This window comes from Caloenas nicobarica, unplaced genomic scaffold (genome assembly GCF_036013445.1).
Source record: "Caloenas nicobarica isolate bCalNic1 unplaced genomic scaffold, bCalNic1.hap1 Scaffold_96, whole genome shotgun sequence".
Classification (NCBI taxonomy): Eukaryota; Metazoa; Chordata; class Aves; order Columbiformes; family Columbidae; genus Caloenas; species Caloenas nicobarica.
This window is the reverse complement of record NW_027017725.1, coordinates 580,529-592,743: the sequence shown is the minus strand read 5'-3', so window position 1 is coordinate 592,743 and position 12,215 is coordinate 580,529.

Genomic DNA, 12,215 nt, shown 5'->3' with positions numbered 1-12,215 from the left:
TCTTCGTCTTCCTCCTCTTTTGTGCATGGTCAGTCCCACAACTCCTTGTCAAGGTTCTCCCTCTGCAGGAACCGCGGACAGCTTGGCCTCTATTCCTGCTGCTGCTCTCTGCAGCTCTGGGACTTGCCTTTGCCAGCCTGCAAGGGATCTTTTCTCAGGCTAAACTGAAGAATGCCTCAGCCTACTCCTGGCTACACTTGGGCTTGAGCTAATGCTTGTGAGCCTGGGTTCTGAAACAGAGTCACAAAGGGAAGAAAAATGACACGAAGAAACATAACATGAATTAACATAAAATCAAGAAAATTAATAAATTAACAACAAAATAAAAAAAAATTCATTGTGTTATGTGTCCTTGAAATTGATTTTGGAACTGAAACCCCTCTGTCCTTTCAGGCAAACAGTCTCTTAGATATTGGACTGGCGGACAGGAGAGAAGAGGAGAGGAGAGGAGAGGAGAGGAGAGGAGAGGAGAGCAGTTCTGCTCTGTCAGGCCTGCAGTTCTGCGTGACAAGCCCTGAGCGAGCCCTGAGGCCTCCATACATGATACTACAGGCATTATTGCTACTGGAAGTAAGGCTGCACTGGCAACAAATGCACACTGTCTTTTTGCAAAAAAGGGACTCTATTAGGTTGCTTACTCCCCTATTTTGTAGCTACAGGGACTGATTTGGAGCCAGCACCCCAAAGGCTTCCTCCAAAGGGCTGCACATATGCGGCTGTGTCACCCCCATGTCACAATGCCAGCACCCGGCAACACAGTGGTCACCAGGCCCCACGCAGGATCCAGAGGAGCAGCCTCCCGTGTCCACTGCCAGAGCTGGCCCGGGGGCAGCCCCAGCACATCTGACAGGAAGCACTTGAGGAGCTGCTGGAATCACAGGCCAGGGGCTGAGGGAAGAAAACCTTGCATGAGGCTGCTGGAGGTTCTCCGCTGCAAGACAATCTGCTGGCAGGGCCACCTTCCAAGCTCGGCTCATGGATGCAAATCCTTTTCAACTGGATAGCAGAGGCAAGACCAAGGCAATTCCTTCTTGAGGAGCACTGCACAGCTCACCATCCTCATCTCCTACAGAGCAACGCTCAGGAGCCGTAAGAGATAGGATGTCGAGGCCTTGCAAGGGCTTGCAAGGGCTTGCAGTGCTTTGGAACACCCACTGCTGTCCTACACAGGGACAGCAAGGATTCTTGCCCACAAGGTCTATCAGCTCAGAGGCACTTGGGCACTCTGGCAAGTCCGCCAGATAGCTCCAGCTCAAGGGAGGATAGGGCTTGGGCAGCTCCTGGGAAGCATGAGCAGCCTGTGGGACAAGGAGCCAGGTCTGGCTCACATGCTCAGGGAACAGCCCATGGCCAGCACTGGGCTCAGCAAGGAACTTTTTCCCCCGGGGCACATTGGCACTGGTCCCCGGCCGTTTTTTGCCTTCCTCTGCACTTCTCAGCACCGCCCCTTGCCACCATTTCTTTGGGCCATTTGGCCTGGGAGCCGGCTGCTCATGCTCCACCATGCTGGCAGTCGCAGCTGCCACTTCTCAGCTCTCCCGGCAGCTAACACAAGCGCCTGGCAGGGACCAGAGCGCTTCTCATGCATCCCTGCCCAAGAAGCACAGCAGCCAAACAAGTTGTGGAAGGCAAAAAATCTGCTCGTCATCGCTACATGTCACGCTTTGGAAGAGATGCCACGGTACCACTCACCTCTTCTTCCTCTTCTTCCTCTTCTTCCTCTTCCTCTTCTTCTTCTTCTTCTTCTTCTTCTTCTTCTTCCTCCTCTTTTGTGCATGGTCAGTCCCACAACACCTTGTCAAGGTTCTCCCTCTGCAGGAACCGCGGAAACCTTTGCCTCTATTCCTGCTGCTGCTCTCTGCAGCTCTGGGACTTGCCTTTGCCAGCCTGCAAGGGATCTTTTCTCAGGCTAAACTGAAGAATGCCTCAGCCTACTCCTGGCTACACTTGGGCTTGAGCTAATGCTTGTGAGCCTGGGTTCTGAAACAGAGTCACAAAGGGAAAAAAAATGACACGAAGAAACATAACATGAATTAACATGAAATCAAGAAAATTAATAAATTAACAACAAAATAAAATAAAATTCATTGTGTTATGTGTCCTTGAAATTGATTTTGGAACTGAAACCCCTCTGTCCTTTCAGGCAAACAGTCTCTTAGATATTGGACTGGCGGACAGGAGAGAAGAGAAGAGGAGAGGAGAGGAGAGGAGAGGAGAGGAGAGGAGAGGAGAGGAGAGAACAGGAGAGGAGAGGAGAGGAGAGGAGAGGAGAGGAGAGGAGAGGAGAGGAGAGGAGAGCAGTTCTGCTCTGTCAGGCCTGCAGTTCTGCGTGACAAGCCCTGAGCGAGCCCTGAGGCCTCCATACATGATACTACAGGCAGTATTGCTACTGGAAGTAAGGCTGCACTGGCAACAAATCCACACTGTCTTTTTGCAAAAAAGGGACTCTATTAGGTTGCTTACTCCCCTATGTTGTAGCTACAGGGACTGATTTGGAGCCAGCACCCCAAAGGCTTCCTCCAAAGGGCTGCACATATGCGGCTGTGTCACCCCCATGTCACAATGCCAGCACCCGGCAACGCAGTGGTCACCAGGCCCCACGCAGGATCCAGAGGAGCAGCCTCCCGTGTCCACTGCCAGAGCTGGCCCGGGGGCAGCCCCAGCACATCTCACAGGAAGCACTTGAGGAGCTGCTGGAATCACAGGCCAGGGGCTGAGGGAAGAAAACCTTGCATGAGGCTGCTGGAGGTTCTCCGCTGCAAGACAATCTGCTGGCAGGGCCACCTTCCAAGCTCGGCTCATGGATGCAAATCCTTTTCAACTGGATAGCAGTGGCAAGACCAAGGCAATTCCTTCTTGAGGAGCACTGCACAGCTCACCATCCTCATCTCCTACACAGCAACGCTCAGGAGCCATAAGAGATAGGATGTCGAGGGCTTGCAAGGGCTTGCAGTGCTTTGGAACACACACTGGTGTCCTACACAGGGACAGCAAGGATTCTTGCCCACAAGGTCTATCAGCTCAGAGGCACTTGGGCACTCTGGCAAGTCCGCCAGATAGCTTCAGCTCAAGGGAGGATAGGGCTTGGGCAGCTCCTGGGAAGCATGAGCAGCCTGTGGGACAAGGAGCCAGGTCTGGCTCACATGCTCAGGGAACAGCCCATGGCCAGCACTGGGCTCAGCAAGGAACTTTTTCCCCCGGGGCACATTGGCACTGGTCCCCGGCCGTTTTTTGCCTTCCTCTGCAGTTCTCAGCACCGCCCCTTGCCACCATTTCTTTGGGCCATTTGGCCTGGGAGCCGGCTGCTCATGCTCCACCATGCTGGCAGCCGCAGCTGCCACTTCTCAGCTCTCCCGGCAGCTAACACAAGCGCCTGGCAGGGACCAGAGCGCTTCTCATGCATCCCTGCCCAAGAAGCACAGCAGCCAAACAAGTTGTGGAAGGCAAAAAGTCTGCTCGTCATCGCTACATGTCACGCTTTGGAAGAGATGCCACGGTACCACTCACCTCTTCTTCCTCTTCTTCCTCTTCTTCCTCTTCCTCTTCTTCTTCTTCTTCTTCTTCTTCTTCTTCTTCCTCCTCTTTTGTGCATGGTCAGTCCCACAACACCTTGTCAAGGTTCTCCCTCTGCAGGAACCGCGGAAACCTTTGCCTCTATTCCTGCTGCTGCTCTCTGCAGCTCTGGGACTTGCCTTTGCCAGCCTGCAAGGGATCTTTTCTCAGGCTAAACTGAAGAATGCCTCAGCCTACTCCTGGCTACACTTGGGCTTGATCTCATGCTTGTGAGCCTGGGTTCTGAAACAGAGTCACAAAGGGAAAAAAAATGACACGAAGAAACATAACATGAATTAACATGAAATCAAGAAAATTAATAAATTAACAACAAAATAAAATAAAATTCATTGTGTTATGTGTCCTTGAAATTGATTTTGGAACTGAAACCCCTCTGTCCTTTCAGGCAAACAGTCTCTTAGATATTGGACTGGCGGACAGGAGAGAAGAGAAGAGGAGAGGAGAGGAGAGGAGAGGAGAGGAGAGGAGAGGAGAGGAGAGGAGAGGAGAGGACAGGAGAGAACAGGAGAGGAGAGGAGAGGAGAGGAGAGGAGAGGAGAGAACAGGAGAGGAGAGGAGAGGAGAGGAGAGCAGTTCTGCTCTGTCAGGCCTGCAGTTCTGCGTGACAAGCCCTGAGCGAGCCCTGAGGCCTCCATACATGATACTACAGGCAGTATTGCTACTGGAAGTAAGGCTGCACTGGCAACAAATCCACACTGTCTTTTTGCAAAAAAGGGACTCTATTAGGTTGCTTACTCCCCTATTTTGTAGGTACAGGGACTGATTTGGAGCCAGCACCCCAAAGGCTTCCTCCAAAGGGCTGCACATATGCGGCTGTGTCACCCCCATGTCACAATGCCAGCACCCGGCAACGCAGCGGTCACCAGGCCCCACGCAGGATCCAGAGGAGCAGCCTCCCGTGTCCACTGCCAGAGCTGGCCCGGGGGCAGCCCCAGCACATCTGACAGGAAGCACTTGAGGAGCTGCTGGAATCACAGGCCAGGGGCTGAGGGAAGAAAACCTTGCAGGAGGCTGCTGGAGGTTCTCCGCTGCAAGACAATCTGCTGGCAGGGCCACCTTCCAAGCTCGGCTCATGGATGCAAATCCGTTTCAACTGGATAGCAGTGGCAAGACCAAGGCAATTCCTTCTTGAGGAGCACTGCACAGCTCACCATCCTCATCTCCTACAGAGCAACGCTCAGGAGCCGTAAGACATAGGATGTCGAGGGCTTGCAAGGGCTTGCAAGGGCTTGCAGTGCTTTGGAACACCCACTGGTGTCCTACACAGGGACAGCAAGGATTCTTGCCCACAAGGTCTATCATCTCAGAGGCACTTGGGCACTCTGGCAAGTCCGCGACATAGCTCCAGCTCAAGGGAGAATAGGGCTTGGGCAGCTCCTGGGAAGCACGAGCAGCCTGTGGGACAAGGAGCCAGGTCTGGCTCACATGCTCAGGAAACAGCCCATGGCCAGCACTGGGCTCAGCAAGGAACTTTTTCCCCCGGGGCACATTGGCACTGGTCCCCGGCCATTTTTTGCCTTCCTCTGCAGTTCTCAGCACCGCCCCTTGCCACCCTTTCTTTGGGCCATTTGGCCTGGGAGCCGGCTGCTCATGCTCCACCATGCTGGCAGCCGCAGCTGCCACTTCTCAGCTCTCCCTGCAGGTAACACAAGCGCCTGGCAGGGCCCAGAGCGCTTCTCATGCATCCCTGCCCAAGAAGCACAGCAGCCAAACAAGTTGTGGAAGGCAAAAAGTCTGCTCGTCATCGCTACATGTCACGCTTTGGAAGAGATGCCACGGTACCACTCACCTCTTCTTCCTCTTCTTCTTCTTCTTCCTCTTCTTCTTCTTCCTCCTCTTTTGTGCATGGTCAGTCCCACAACTCCTTGTCAAGGTTCTCCCTCTGCAGGAACCGCGGACAGCTTGGCCTCTATTCCTGCTGCTGCTCTCTGCAGCTCTGGGACTTGCCTTTGCCAGCCTGCAAGGGATCTTTTCTCAGGCTAAACTGAAGAATGCCTCAGCCTACTCCTGGCTACACTTGGGCTTGAGCTCATGCTTGTGAGCCTGGGTTCTGAAACAGAGTCACAAAGGGAAAAAAAATGACACGAAGAAACATAACATGAATTAACATGAAATCAAGAAAATTAATAAATTAACAACAAAATAAAATAAAATTCTTTGTGTTATGTGTCCTTGAAATTGATTTTGGAACTGAAACCCCTCTGTCCTTTCAGGCAAACAGTCTCATAGATATTGGACTGGCGGACAGGAGAGAAGAGAAGAGGAGAGGAGAGGAGAGGAGAGGAGAGGAGAGGACAGAAGAGGAGAGGAGAGGAGAGGAGAGGAGAGGAGAGGAGAGGAGAGGAGAGGAGAGCAGTTCTGCTCTGTCAGGCCTGCAGTTCTGCGTGACAAGCCCTGAGCGAGCCCTGAGGCCTCCATACATGATACTACAGGCAGTACTGCTACTGGAAGGAAGGCTGCACTGGCAACAAATCCACACTGTCTTTTTGCAAAAAAGGGACTCTCTTAGATTGCTTACTCCCCTATGTTGTAGGTACAGGGACTGATTTGGAGCCAGCACCCCAAAGGCTTCCTCCAAAGGGCTGCACATATGCGGCTGTGTCACCCCCATGTCACAATGCCAGCACCCGGCAACGCAGTGGTCACCAGGCCCCACGCAGGATCCAGAGGAGCAGCCTCCCGTGTCCACTGCCAGAGCTGGCCCGGGGGCAGCCCCAGCACATCTGACAGGAAGCACTTGAGGAGCTGCTGGAATCACAGGCCAGGGGCTGAGGGAAGAAAACCTTGCATGAGGCTGCTGGAGGTTCTCCGCTGCAAGACAATCTGCTGGCAGGGCCACCTTCCAAGCTCGGCTCATGGATGCAAATCCTTTTCAACTGGATAGCAGTGGCAAGACCAAGGCAATTCCTTCTTGAGGAGCACTGCACAGCTCACCATCCTCATCTCCTACACAGCAACGCTCAGGAGCCGTAAGAGATAGGATGTCGAGGCCTTGCAAGGGCTTGCAGTGCTTTGGAACACCCACTGCTGTCCTACAAAGGGACAGCAAGGATTCTTGCCCACAAGGTCTATCAGCTCAGAGGCACTTGGGCACTCTGGCAAGTCCGCAACATAGCTCCAGCTCAAGGGAGGATAGGGCTTGGGCAGCTCCTGGGAAGCATGAGCAGCCTGTGGGACAAGGAGCCAGGTCTGGCTCACATGCTCAGGGAACAGCCCATGGCCAGCACTGGGCTCAGCAAGGAACTTTTTCCCCCGGGGCACATTGGCACTGGTCCCCGGCCGTTTTTTGCCTTCCTCTGCAGTTCTCAGCACCGCCCCTTGCCACCCTTTCTTTGGGCCAATTGGCCTGGGAGCCGGCTGCTCATGCTCCACCATGCTGGCAGCCGCAGCTGCCACTTCTCAGCTCTCCCTGCAGCTAACACAAGCGCCTGGCAGGGACCAGAGTGCTTCTCATGCATCCCTGCCCAAGAAGCACAGCAGCCAAACAAGTTGTGCAAGGCAAAAAGTCTGCTCGTCATCGCTACATGTCACGCTTTGGAAGAGATGCCACGGTACCACTCACCTCTTCTTCCTCTTCTTCCTCTTCTTCTTCTTCTTCTTCTTCTTCTTCTTCCTCTTCTTCTTCCTACTCTTCTGTGCATGGTCAGTCCCACAACTCCTTGTCAAGGTTCTCCCTCTGCAGGAACCGCGGACAGCTTGGCCTCTATTCCTGCTGCTGCTCTCTGCAGCTCTGGGACTTGCCTTTGCCAGCCTGCAAGGGATCTTTTCTCAGGCTAAACTGAAGAATGCCTCAGCCTACTCCTGGCTACACTTGGGCTTGAGCTAATGCTTGTGAGCCTGGGTTCTGAAACAGAGTCACAAAGGGAAAAAAAATGACACGAAGAAACATAACATGAATTAACATAAAATCAAGAAAATTAATAAATTAACAACAAAATAAAAGAAAATTCATTGTGTTATGTGTCCTTGAAATTGATTTTGGAAATGAAAACCCTCTGTCCTTTCAGGCAAACAGTCTCTTAGATATTGGACTGGCGGACAGGAGAGAAGAGAAGAGAAGCGGAGAGGAGAGGAGAGGAGAGGAGAGGAGAGGAGAGGAGAGGAGAGGAGAGGAGAGGAGAGCAGTTCTGCTCTGTCAGGCCTGCAGTTCTGCGTGACAAGCCCTGAGCGAGCCCTGAGGCCTCCATACATGATACTACAGGCAGTACTGCTACTGGAAGTAAGGCTGCACTGGCAACAAATGCACACTGTCTTTTTGCAAAAAAGAGACTCTATTAGGTTGCTTACTCCCCTATTTTGTAGGTACAGGGACTGATTTGGAGCCAGCACCCCAAAGGCTTCCTCCAAAGGGCTGCACATATGCGGCTGTGTCACCCCCATGTCACAATGCCAGCACCCGGCAACGCAGTGGTCACCAGGCCCCACGCAGGATCCAGAGGAGCAGCCTCCCGTGTCCACTGCCAGAGCTGGCCCGGGGGCAGCCCCAGCACATCTGACAGGAAGCACTTGAGGAGCTGCTGGAATCACAGGCCAGGGGCTGAGGGAAGAAAACCTTGCATGAGGCTGCTGGAGGTTCTCCGCTGCAAGACAATCTGCTGGCAGGGCCACCTTCCAAGCTCGGCTCATGGATGCAAATCCTTTTCAACTGGATAGCAGTGGCAAGACCAAGGCAATTCCTTCTTGAGGAGCACTGCACAGCTCACCATCCTCATCTCCTACAGAGCAACGCTCAGGAGCCGTAAGAGATAGGATGTCGAGGGCTTGCAAGGGCTTGCAGTGCTTTGGAACACCCACTGGTGTCCTACACAGGGACAGCAAGGATTCTTGCCCACAAGGTCTATCAGCTCAGAGGCACTTGGGCACTCTGGCAAGTCCGCCAGATAGCTCCAGCTCAAGGGAGGATAGGGCTTGGGCAGCTCCTGGGAAGCACGAGCAGCCTGTGGGACAAGGAGCCAGGTCTGGCTCACATGCTCAGGGAACAGCCCATGGCCAGCACTGGGCTCAGCAAGGAACTTTTTCCCCCGGGGCACATTGGCACTGGTCCCCGGCCGTTTTTTGCCTTCCTCTGCAGTTCTCAGCACCGCCCCTTGCCACCATTTCTTTGGGCCATTTGGCCTGGGAGCCGGCTGCTCATGCTCCACCATGCTGGCAGCCGCAGCTGCCACTTCTCAGCTCTCCCTGCAGCTAACACAAGCGCCTGGCAGGGACCAGAGCGCTTCTCATGCATCCCTGGCCAAGAAGCACAGCAGCCAAACAAGTTGTGGAAGGCAAAAAGTCTGCTCGTCATCGCTACATGTCACGCTTTGGAGGAGATGCCACGGTACCACTCACCTCTTCTTCCTCTTCTTCCTCTTCTTCTTCTTCTTCCTCTTCTTCCTCTTCTTCTTCTCCTTCTTCCTCCTCTTTTGTGCATTGTGAGTCACACAACTCCTTGTCAAGGTTCTCCCTCTGCAGGAACCGCGGACAGCTTGGCCTCTATTCCTGCTGCTGCTCTCTGCAGCTCTGGGACTTGCTTTTGCCAGCCTGCAAGGGATCTTTTCTCAGGCTAAACTGAAGAATGCCTCAGCCTACTCCTGGCTACACTTGGGCTTGAGCTAATGCTTGTGAGCCTGGGTTCTGAAACAGAGTCACAAAGGGAAAAAAAATGACACGAAGAAACATAACATGAATTAACATCAAATCAAGAAAATTAATAGATTAACAACAAAATAAGATAAAATTCTTTGTGTTATGTGTCCTTGAAATTGATTTTGGAACTGAAAACCCTCTGTCCTTTCAGGCAAACAGTCTCTTATATATTGGACTGGCGGGCAGGAGAGAAGAGAAGAGGAGAGGAGAGGAGAGGAGAGGAGAGGAGAGGAGAGGAAAGGAGAGGAGAGGAGAGGAGAGGAGAGGAGAGGAGAGGAGAGCAGTTCTGCTCTGTCAGGCCTGCAGTTCTGCGTGACAAGCCCTGAGCGAGCCCTGAGGCCTCCATACATGATACTACAGGCAGTATTGCTACTGGAAGTAAGGCTGCACTGGCAACAAATCCACACTGTCTTTTTGCAAAAAAGGGACTCTGTTAGGTTGCTTACTCCCCTATTTTGTAGGTACAGGGACTGATTTGGAGCCAGCACCCCAAAGGCTTCCTCCAAAGGGCTGCACATATGCGGCTGTGTCACCCCCATGTCACAATGCCAGCACCCGGCAACGCAGTGGTCACCAGGCCCCACGCAGGATCCAGAGGAGCAGCCTCCCGTGTCCACTGCCAGAGCTGGCCCGGAGGCAGCCCCAGCACATCTGACAGGAAGCACTTGAGGAGCTGCTGGAATCACAGGCCAGGGGCTGAGGGAAGAAAACCTTGCATGAGGCTGCTGGAGGTTCTCCGCTGCAAGACAATCTGCTGGCAGGGCCACCTTCCAAGCTCGGCTCATGGATGCAAATCCTTTTCAACTGGATAGCAGTGGCAAGACCAAGGCAATTCCTTCTTGAGGAGCACTGCACAGCTCACCATCCTCATCTCCTACACAGCAACGCTCAGGAGCCGTAAGAGATAGGATGTCGAGGGCTTGCAAGGGCTTGCAGTGCTTTGGAACACCCACTGGTGTCGTACACAGGGACAGCAAGGATTCTTGCCCACAAGGTCTATCAGCTCAGAGGCACTTGGGCACTCTGGCAAGTCCGCGACATAGCTCCAGCTCAAGGGAGGATAGGGCTTGGGCAGCTCCTGGGAAGCATGAGCAGCCTGTGGGACAAGGAGCCAGGTCTGGCTCACATGCTCAGGGAACAGCCCATGGCCAGCACTGGGCTCAGCAAGGAACTTTTTCCCCCGGGGCACATTGGCACTGGTCCCCGGCCGTTTTTTGTCTTCCTCTGCAGTTCTCAGCACCGCCCCTTGCCACCATTTCTTTGGGCCATTTGGCCTGGGAGCCGGCTGCTCATGCTCCACCATGCTGGCAGCCGCAGCTGCCACTTCTCAGCTCTCCCTGCAGGTAACACAAGCGCCTGGCAGGGCCCAGAGCGCTTCTCATGCATCCCTGCCCAAGAAGCACAGCAGCCAAACAAGTTGTGGAAGGCAAAAAGTCTGCTCGTCATCGCTACATGTCACACTTTGGAAGAGATGCCACAGTACCACTCACCTCTTCTTCCTCTTCTTCTTCTTCTTCTTCTTCTTCTTCTTCTTCTTCTTCCTCCTCTTTTGTGCATGGTCAGTCCCACAAGTCCTTGTCAAGGTTCTCCCTCTGCAGGAACCGCGGACAGCTTGGCCTCTATTCCTGCTGCTGCTCTCTGCAGCTCTGGGACTTGCCTTTGCCAGCCTGCAAGGGATCTTTTCTCAGGCTAAACTGAAGAATGCCTCAGCCTACTCCTGGCTACACTTGGGCTTGAGCTAATGCTTGTGAGCCTGGGTTCTGAAACAGAGTCACAAAGGGAAAAAAAATGACACGAAGAAACATAACATGAATTAACATCAAATCAAGAAAATTAATAAATTAACAACAAAATAAAATAAAATTCTTTGTGTTATGTGTCCTTGAAATTGATTTTGGAACTGAAAACCCTCTGTCCTTTCAGGCAAACAGTCTCTTAGATATTGGACTGGCGGACAGGAGAGAAGAGAAGAGGAGAGGAGAGGAGAGGAGAGGAGAGGAGAGGAGAGGAGAGGAGAGGAGAGGAGAGGAGACGAGAGGAGAGGAGAGGAGAGGAGAGGAGAGGAGAGGAGAGCAGTTCTGCTCTGTCAGGCCTGCAGTTCTGCGTGACAAGCCCTGAGCGAGCCCTGAGGCCTCCATACATGATACTACAGGCAGTATTGCTACTGGAAGGAAGGCTGCACTGGCAACAAATCCACACTGTCTTTTTGCAAAAAAGGGACTCTATTAGGTTGCTTACTCCCCTATTTTGTAGCTACAGGGACTGATTTGGAGCCAGCACCCCAAAGGCTTCCTCCAAAGGGCTGCACATATGCGGCTGTGTCACCCCCATGTCACAATGCCAGCACCCGGCAACGCTTTGGTCACCAGGCCCCACGCAGGATCCAGAGGAGCAGCCTCCCGTGTCCACTGCCAGAGCTGGCCCGGGGGCAGCCCCAGCACATCTGACAGGAAGCACTTGAGGAGCTGCTGGAATCACAGGCCAGGGGCTGAGGGAAGAAAACCTTGCATGAGGCTGCTGGAGGTTCTCCGCTGCAAGACAATCTGCTGGCAGGGCCACCTTCCAAGCTCGGCTCATGGATGCAAATCCTTTGCAACTGGATAGCAGTGGCAAGACCAAGGCAATTCCTTCTTGAGGAGCACTGCACAGCTCACCATCCTCATCTCCTACAGAGCAACGCTCAGGAGCCGTAAGAGATAGGATGTCGAGGGCTTGCAAGGGCTTGCAGTGCTTTGGAACACCCACTGGTGTCGTACACAGGGACAGCAAGGATTCTTGCCCACAAGGTCTATCAGCTCAGAGGCACTTGGGCACTCTGGCAAGTCCGCCAGATAGCTCCAGCTCAAGGGAGGATAGGGCTTGGGCAGCTCCTGGGAAGCATGAGCAGCCTGTGGGACAAGGAGCCAGGTCTGGCTCACATGCTCAGGGAACAGCCCATGGCCAGCACTGGGCTCAGCAAGGAACTTTTTCCCCCGGGGCACATTGGCACTGGTCCCCAGCGGTTTTTTGCCTTC